Source organism: Oryza glaberrima, chromosome 3, assembly GCF_000147395.1.
Source record: "Oryza glaberrima chromosome 3, OglaRS2, whole genome shotgun sequence".
NCBI lineage: Eukaryota > Viridiplantae > Streptophyta > Magnoliopsida > Poales > Poaceae > Oryza > Oryza glaberrima.
In genome coordinates this window covers 16,914,443-16,923,601 of record NC_068328.1, presented here as the reverse complement: position 1 = coordinate 16,923,601, position 9,159 = coordinate 16,914,443, and the positions used below count along the sequence as shown (strand labels likewise).

The window sequence follows — 9,159 nt, the reverse complement described above, 5'->3', positions numbered from 1 at the left end:
GGATAGTGCCCAAATCCATATGCAGTTATATTTGATTACATGTGCTTTCAGCTTCCTAGGCTCTTTTGGTGATGGAGGGTTCAACTCCTATGAACGGGAAGAGAGAACATGTTAAACTGGGCATAGCCTCTTCTTTTATTCTTATGCATTAGCTAAAATAAATGCGTTTGATCTATCGGTTTGACATCACATGGAATTAGGTCAAGGAGTTAATGTATGGCGTATGTTAGGATTGAATTGAACTAACTATAATTTATTTGATATATCATATTTTGCAGTATTTGATACATACTTTAATTTGCGACTGCACTGTGTTAGCTTAGTGAAGATACCACGTAGATGTCATGCTAATATGAGAGCTGATTTAGACTATTTTGAATAAGTCAATTGGTAACTCCACGTAAAGGATATGTTTTGATTAAATCATGCCGAAACTTAAACCCAGCAAATTTGTTGTTTGCTGTAATTTTTTCTTCTGTTGCAACGTACGGTCTTCTTTTCCTAGTATTAGTAATAAGATAGAGACAATATATGGAGAAATACACGTAATTTATTGAACAGTTAACATTATTTGGTTTTGACAAATTATTACCGCCTTGGTCAGATCATTTGAGGCTGCGGAAGCAGTAACCTTGCATGACCTAATAAGTGAATACCACATTACCACTAACAACTTTGTTTGGCCACCATACCATCCACGCGCATCAGGCAGCGATATATATATATATATATATATATATATATATACTACAAAGTAGTCAACGAGATTGAAAAGAAAAATTAACCAGCTGATCGAGAGTGAGAGAGAGAGGGTCAGAGAGATGATACGATGCGGCACGAAGGAACAATCTTGTAGAGCCTCAGCTTGTCGATCCACGTCCCGAAGGACTTGACCGTGTTGCGGAAGCCTAGGAAGCCGTGCTCCTTGCTCTTGTTCATGGTGTCCAGGAACTCCCACTTATCCATGAACAGCGCGTCCACGAACCACCAGTTGGCCACCTGGTCGAGCTCCGCCGCCGCCACCAGCCCCTCCTCCCTCACGATCCAGGACCAGCTCTGGGCCACGGCAAGAAGTGCAATGGCCTAGGGCCCAGACCTAGATATGTATTAGGTATACCATATGCACGTATACAAGTTTCTGATCGAATCATCGGGCATACGTGACTGTCCAAGTTCCAAACTTTTGTCTTCTCGTCTCCTCTCCTCTACCGGTGGCAGTCTCCGCCAATCCGCCTCCAGCGCCCTCCACGGCGCCTGCGCAAGTTCGCCCCACGCTGGGCCGCCGGCGATCCCTTCAGCATTCAGCCCTTCACAGCTTTGTGCCTTTGTCTGTCGACTGTTCGCCCTGGACACCGGCCGACCGGCGACCGCCGACACAACACAACGTGAATCTGCCTCAACTTCCAGAGTGTCTGCAGGTTTCAATTTACAGGTACTTGCATACTGCTGTGCTGCAACCATATTGTCCATTGAATTGAAATAGTGAAGTACTAATCACTTAATCAGTCATTAGTAATTAGTAAATACTAAAGATCAGTTTCGTTTGTACGTTTAGGTTTGCAATGTTACCTAAAAAGCATTTATCCGGTGCTGAGAAAAGGAAAAAAAGAAAACGAGGAGATCAGTTTATTGAATCACAGAAGGATGCTATACATAAGTTCTTTTCGGCATCAAGTAGTGCTGTTCCTGATGAAAATCCTGAGGCAGATTATCCTAGTACTGAAGAACAAGAGCAGCAACTTGTTCTTTTTGTAAATACTGAAGATGACGCTAATCATGATGATTCAGAACATGAAAATTTGCAGCGTTCACCTTGTACTGAGAATGCAAATGTTGATGTACATGAGAATATCTATGATCCTAGGACTTGGGAAAATCTTGACAACAGGGGGAGAGATATATTAATTGAAAAGGGGCCTATCAGAGAATTCAATCTACTGTTCCCTTCAGATAGTATTGGTAGACATTTTTCGTATGCTTACTACTCTAGAAAGCTGAGCAATGGTGAGGTGATTGATAGAAAATGGTTGGTTTACTCTAAGCATGTGGACAAAGTATATTGTTTTTGCTGTAAATTGTTCAAATCAAATCAGAGCAAAAGTTTGTTAGCTTCTGATGGATTGAAGGACTGGAAGCATCTCAGTGGAAGACTCAAACAGCATGAGAACAGTGTGGAGCATATAAAAAACATGAATACTTGGAATGAACTTAGGTTGAGGTTAAGCCAAAATCAGACAATTGATGATGATTTGCAACGGGGAATTCAAAGGAGAAAGAGCGTTGGAGACAAGTTTTGATAAGAATAGTTGCTGCAGTGAAGTTTCTTGCTAAACATAATTTGGCCTTTCGAGGATCCAATGAGAAACTTTATCAAGATAACAATGGCAATTTTCTGGGCACAATTGAAATGGTTGCTGAGTTTGATTCTGTGATGCAAGACCACATTAGACGCATTCAAAATCATGAAGTTCACCATCACTATCTCGGCCACAATATTCAGAACGAGCTAATTTCCCTTCTTGCTCAGGCTGTGAAAGTTTATATTATGAGGGTCATCAAGGATGCTAAGTATTTCTCTGTAATATTAGATTGTACCCCAGATGTCAGCCATGAAGAACAAATGACTTTAATTGTGCGTTGTGTCAATTTATCGAGTAATATTCCAAGAGTCGAGGAGTTCTTTCTAGAGTTTTTGAAGGTGGATGATACATCGGGATTGGGGCTTTTTAATGAACTGATGAAGGCATTGGACTCCCTTGAATTGAATGTCAGTGATGTGAGAGGACAAGGTTATGACAATGGTTCTAATATGAAGGGGAAACACCAAGGAGTTCAGAAACGTTTGCTTGAAATTAATCCAAGAGCATTATACATGCCATGTGCATGTCATAATCTCAATTTAACTCTATGTGATATGGCAAAATCGTGCAATAAAGCTATTTCGTTCTTTGGTGTTATACAACGAATATATACACTGTTTTCATGCTCGACAAAAAGATGGAAGATTTTGCTTGAGAATGTTCCACACTTGACTGTCAAATCAGTGTGTAATACACGATGGGAGAGTCGAATAAAAAGTGTCCAAGCTATTAGATACCAAACTCCCCAAATAAGGTCAGCTTTGTTGGAACTAGAGTAAGCTTCTACCGATGACCCAAAAGCTGTGAGTGATGCTCAATCTTTGGTCACTGCACTAGAGAATTTTGAATTTTTAGTTGGAATGGTTATTTGGCATGATATATTATTTTCTATAAATATGGTCAGCAAGAAGTTGCAGTCTGAGATTGTGTGCATGGATGCTACTCTCAAGCAAATCGAAGGTGTCATATCATTTTTCCAGAGGTACAGAAATGAAGGCTTCACTTCTAGTATAGATATTGCAAAAGTCATTGCATCTGACATGGATATAGAACCAAAATTTCCTACAAAATGTCAAGCTAAAAGAAAGAAACATTTTGATGAACAAAATGACCAAAATGAAGAACAACAATCGGTTGTGGAGTCCTTTAGAGTTAATTACTTCCTAGTCATGATTGATGTTGCAATTGCCTCATTGACTAGTCGATTTGAGCAGTTGAAGGCATTTGAAAATGTGTTTGGTTTCTTGTTCACCTCAAAGAATTTGAAATCCTTGGATGATACTGATCTATGGCAGTGCTGCGCTAATTTTGTAGAGACATTTTCACATAATAACTCATCCGATGTTGAGCTAAATGACTTCTTTTCTGAATTAAAAGTGTTGCAAGCGACTTTGCCAGATGCTTTGAAGTCAGCACCTGAGATTCTTGAATTCATTACAGCTGCAGATTGCTATCCAAATGTTTTAGTTGTCTATCGAATCCTCTTAACTGTGCCTGTGACAGTAGCCTCAGCTGAAAGAAGCTTCTCAAAATTAAAGTTATTGAAAAACTATTTGAGATCAACCATATCACAAGAAAGATTAAATGGCTTGGCTATGTGCTGCATTTAGAAGAATGTCTTGGAAAATATTGATCTCGATACCGTCATTAATGATTTTGCATCAAGAAATGCCGGAAGGAGTATTTTTTTATGAGAAGCAAATGGATGTCTGTCATCTTATCTTTTGTCAAGTATTACTAATGAAGTCCCTAGAGCTTGATCTAAGTCAAGAATTCAAGGTAACCATAGTAATTCCATTTTAATGCTCTTTTGGTATTTTTAGCAACATATATAGAGGATATTATCAATATTTATTTTCAGCATGATTAGCGGATGAATGCTTTAAAAGTATACTTTAAAAATCCAAAGTGCATATGTGTATATAGAGACAGAGTGTATGCCTAAGGGCCCATGTCATGGAGTTGGCCTAGGGCCCTAAAATATGTAGAGCCGGCCCTGGCCTCCGTCAAGCTCACCCTGCTCTCCTCCCCCTCGTACCCCGACCACTCCATCCCGAACCTGCCGGCGAGCACCGGCCACAGCTGCTTCCACTTGTAGACGTCGCCGTTGCTGCAGTTGTACGCCTCGTTCCTCGCCGCCGGGTCGACGGCCGCCCAGATGTGCTGCTCCGCGACGAGGTCCGCGTCGGACGCGTTGCTGAACCCTTCCCACGCGCCGAGCGACCCCGGCCACCGGAGCTTCCTGCCGCCCTCCTTGCGGCAGATGGCCGCGTACACGCAGAGGGTGCACACCACGTTCATGGCGCTCTGCGGGGAGAAGCCGAACACGAGGGAGGGGCGGTGGACGGACCAGCTGATGACTGGCGGCGCCGCGGCGGCGGGAGCGGGACACGGCGTCGAAGAGGGCGTCCTCCTGATCGTAGTACAGGTTGGGGCAGTTGTCCAGGCGGGGCATGTCCTCGGAGAAGGGCGTCTCGATGGTGAACTTGCCGATGGACTCGGGTGGTCCGATGTAGTGCTTGCTGCCGGTCTGGAGGGAGACGTGGACGAGCGCCGGGCAGTTGGGGACGACGGCGGAGAGGACGTTGCGGAGCATGCGGGAGTTGGCCTCGCGGTTCTGGTCCTCCTCGACGAAATGCGGGACCCAGGCGACGTAAAAGACGTGGGTGATGTCGGTGAGGGGCGCCAGGGCCGCGGAGACGGCGGCGGGGTCAGCGAGGTCGACACAGATGTGGGTCACCGCGGGGGAGGGCGGAGGAGACCATGGCGGGAGCGGGCGGCGGGAGATGGCGTACACCTTCCATGGGCCGCTGGGGGTGTCCGGGAGCGGGAGGATGTCGACGAGGGAGGTGCCGACGATACCGGTGGAGCCGACGACGAGCGCGACGCTCTGGAACGGCCGGCTGGCATCGCCGGCGTGCTCGCCGTGGCGCTTCCTGACGCCGCCAATCGCACCAGCCCCGCCGGCTCGGCCGGTGGAAGCTACACGCAATATATAGACAGAGTGATCCCATTCAGATTAACTTTGCCGATTGCACATAACTTTGTTTTTAAACAACACGCATGCGACAAGCATGAAAAAAAATACATACGGGGCGGATCCAATATGGGGGCGGTGGGGTCTCTAGCCCCCACTACTGGCGTGAAGACTATGAGAGACCCTACGAAAACTCCACTAAAATTTTTTACCATATGTAGATGGGAGGGGGACTGTAACTCTATCTAGTTTGCTCAGCCCCCACTGCTATTTCTTTCTAGATCCGCCACTCTACAGTCCTGAAAGGCTGCCACACCACGTATAATCCCGCCACTGAATATCAAAGGAGAACACAACATCCTAGGGTAAACGATCTTCTAAATGGCGCTGTCCTAATGTGTCAGGACGTGGTTAATTTTCAGCTGAAAAAAAATCCATCAAAAAGGTAGGAAAGTTCACGTAAACAATATCCCAAGGGTAAAGCGGTGGCAGCAAGCATTGCTACTGTTGGCCTGACGGGCTAGGACACCCGTAATCTTTTTTTCTCCCGTGTTCAGACTACCAAGCTACCTGGCAAAAATAGTGCCCACTACCAACTGCACACCTTAGATGCGCGACAACTGTTAGATTAATGGGCTAAGCCCAATTAAATCCTAATAAATTCTATTGGCCCACATTAAGTGCTATGGGTAATAATATCACCTTGGAAATTTAAGTGAAGAGGTCTCAACTTAAATACGGAGCTAATGGAGAGTCTCTGTTGACCGGTTGAGATGGTGCGCGGACAACCAGACGAGGCGAGGCAGACAGTTGCTGTTGCGCTCTCTCTTTTGTAACGGACGGTAATAAACACGGAGAATTGATTTCGTATCAATGAACGCGTCGGTTACGGAATTAAACGTTGTGAATTGATTCCGTATTAACGAGCGCGTCGGTTACGAAATTAAACACCGCGGTTGATGCGCGTCGGTTACGAAATTAAGGTAATAAACACAGAGAATTGATTTCGTATCAATGAATGCGTCGGTTACGGAATTAAACATTGTTCAATGAACGCTCACTTTTGTAACGGACGGTAATAAACACGGAGAATTGATTTCGTATCAATGAACGCGTCGGTTATGGACGGTAATAAACACGGAGAATTGATTTCGAATCAATGAACGCGTCGGTTACGGAATTAAACGTTGTGAATTGATTCCGTATTAACGAGCGCGTCGGTTACGAAATTAAACACCGCGGTTGATGCGCGTCGGTTACGAAATTAAGGTAACAAACACGGAGAATTGATTTCGTATCAATGAACGCGTTGGTTACGGAATTAAACGTTGTTCAATGAACGCGTCGGTTACGGAATTAAACGTCGTGAATTGATTCCGTCGGTTACGGAATTAAACACAGTGAATTGATTCCATATTAACGAGCGCGTCGGTTACGAAATTAAACACCGCGGTTGATGACTCCGAACGTTACTCTCGTATTCGTATCAATGAACGCGTCGATTACGGAATTAAATGTCGTGAATTGATTCCGTCGGTTACGGAATTAAACACCGTGAATTGATTCCATATTAACGAGCGCGTCGGTTACGAAATTAAACACTGCGGTTGATGACTCTGAACGTTACTCTCGTGCTCGCATATATATACTCCGCAGCGACCAGAAGGATAGAAGAAGTTCTTCTCGACCTCTCTTGCACTTCGAGTTCCTCCTCCTCGGTTCATGAGCTGCAGAATCCTTCCCCGGTTCTGTTCACCTGCGCGCACAGGTGTACGGGACGAGCAGGTGCCTCCGAAACTCCGTCCGCTTGAGAACCTGCACGGGAAAGCGGACGATCAAGTTTTTGGGTAGCGCTTCAAGCGCAACTGCTCTTGTTCTTCACGGCTACTACTGCTGCATCGACGCCTTCATCAAGATGTCGACGGAGATTGGAGACAAGACGATGAATGACATCAATGGAGGCAATACTGCCTCAAAATCCAGCGGTGGGACGTTCTCAGGGTATACTTTCATTCTCCCGATTCTATTAGATGTTTCTTTGTTAATACTCTTCGTAATGGCAGCATTACGTTACTATGTAAATGTTGATGCTTATTTCATATTAAGCATACTCAAGTTGTATACATCTAGCACTGTCACTAGATCTACTCATATTGTAAATATCATGTTTATTGTCTTAATATTTTAGATTAAAATATGCCGAATTATGACCAAATTTCCAACAATCACGCCAATGCCTCGTTGCCTGCTGGCCATTAAGCTGGAGCTTGACACTAGGCACACTCTAGAGTAGGGATAGAAAGGGAGAGGTTGAGAGAGAAGAATGGATCCCCTCTCCCCGCACTAGCATGCCTGTGGTCATCTTGTGACGGCAAGGCGTTGCCGTAAGAGGACTATCATCTAGATCGGGGCTCACTGCAGGCTTGCAACGCCCCTCTCACGGCCCCATTGTCGTCGTCGCCTCGCGTCGTCGCTCACGGTGGAACTCCCGCCGGAGCACCGTCCTCTCATCCGTGCCCCTGTTGTTTGCACCATGACGACCTTTCGACGGTCGCATGCACCATGTCGGCCTTCTGATACCACCGGCTATGCCTCCGTGCCGTGGGCTCCCACCAACCTTTGCACCACACCAGCTGCGCCCTCCACACCGTGCGGCCTCCTGCTGCCGCTGGCTGCATCACTCCACAGCACGCCTGCTCCCGCTGCCGCCTGCTGCGTCGCCCTTCACCAAGCCACCCTGACTGCGACCCTAGCCAAATCCAGCCTAGGGCGGCCGAATCTTGTGGGGGGAGGGGGCGTCAGTTCCTGATCCGTGGCCGCTCTCGCCAAGGCACGTCACTGCTGCCTAAGCTTCGCTACTTCTACCCGTGCTGGAGACCAAGTGTGTCACTAGATTATGGACCCGCCACTGCCTTCCTGGCATGCCACGCTCCGGTGGTGGCGCGGCGGAGTAGGGGGGGAGTAGGGATTTCCCTATGTCGCTACGCTCGGGGGAGGGGGTTGTGTTTTTGGGAGGGGAGTAGCTATATTTATGGCGCAATATTTTTTATCAAAAAATAGTCGGTATGTATTTACATTGTAAGTTCCTAAATTACATATGTAATTTTAGTGTATTTATAATGTAAGTCTTGAAATTACATATGTAAGTATCTAAATTGCATATGTAATTTTAGTGTATTTACAATGTAAGTATCAAAATTACATATCTAAGTGCTAAATTACACATGTGTAATTACTGTGTAAATAGAGTAATTACATTCGTTGATGACCAACACGTGTCATGCAAAGCAAAAAAGAGTCGCGAACTTAGGAGCAAGTTGTTCGATCAGCTTATCAGATGTACTTTGCATGAATCATGAAGAAGATTAGATGGCAGATCGTCAAACTGATTGTATTTAGCCCAGAAATATGTCGACATAATTTTTAGCAAAGCCGTTTTGGGAGAGTTGAGTTAGTCGCCTGTAAATCCGATTGCACGTGATGACATAAAGAAAGGAATATATACCTCTGAATTGTTCAATCTTCTCGGCGGTTTTTATATTTCTTGGATCAGATCAACACTCATCCTCTGTTTCCTACCCTCACTTAACGCTGCAGCTGTGCACCCACCGCGGATACTGGAAGCTAGCAGCCAGCGCTACGCTTGCACCACACATCATCCCCATCCCCATGTAATTAACTATGTAAGCATATGCTTGAATAGAAGTTGAAACAACAGTACCATGCAGGCAATTAATACAAGGCAACGGCACCGACTATTTAATTAGTTACAAACTAATACTCGCTCAGGTTTCGTAATTTTTGACGTTTTAAATAACAATA

The 9,159-nt window shown here is 45.3% G+C and overlaps 1 pseudogene; it reads right to left on the bottom strand.

The window, feature by feature from the left end:
- Positions 1–813: 813 nt before the first annotated feature.
- Positions 814–7,894, bottom strand: LOC127766286 ((S)-8-oxocitronellyl enol synthase ISY1-like; annotated as a pseudogene).
- Positions 7,895–9,159: the final 1,265 nt, after the last annotated feature.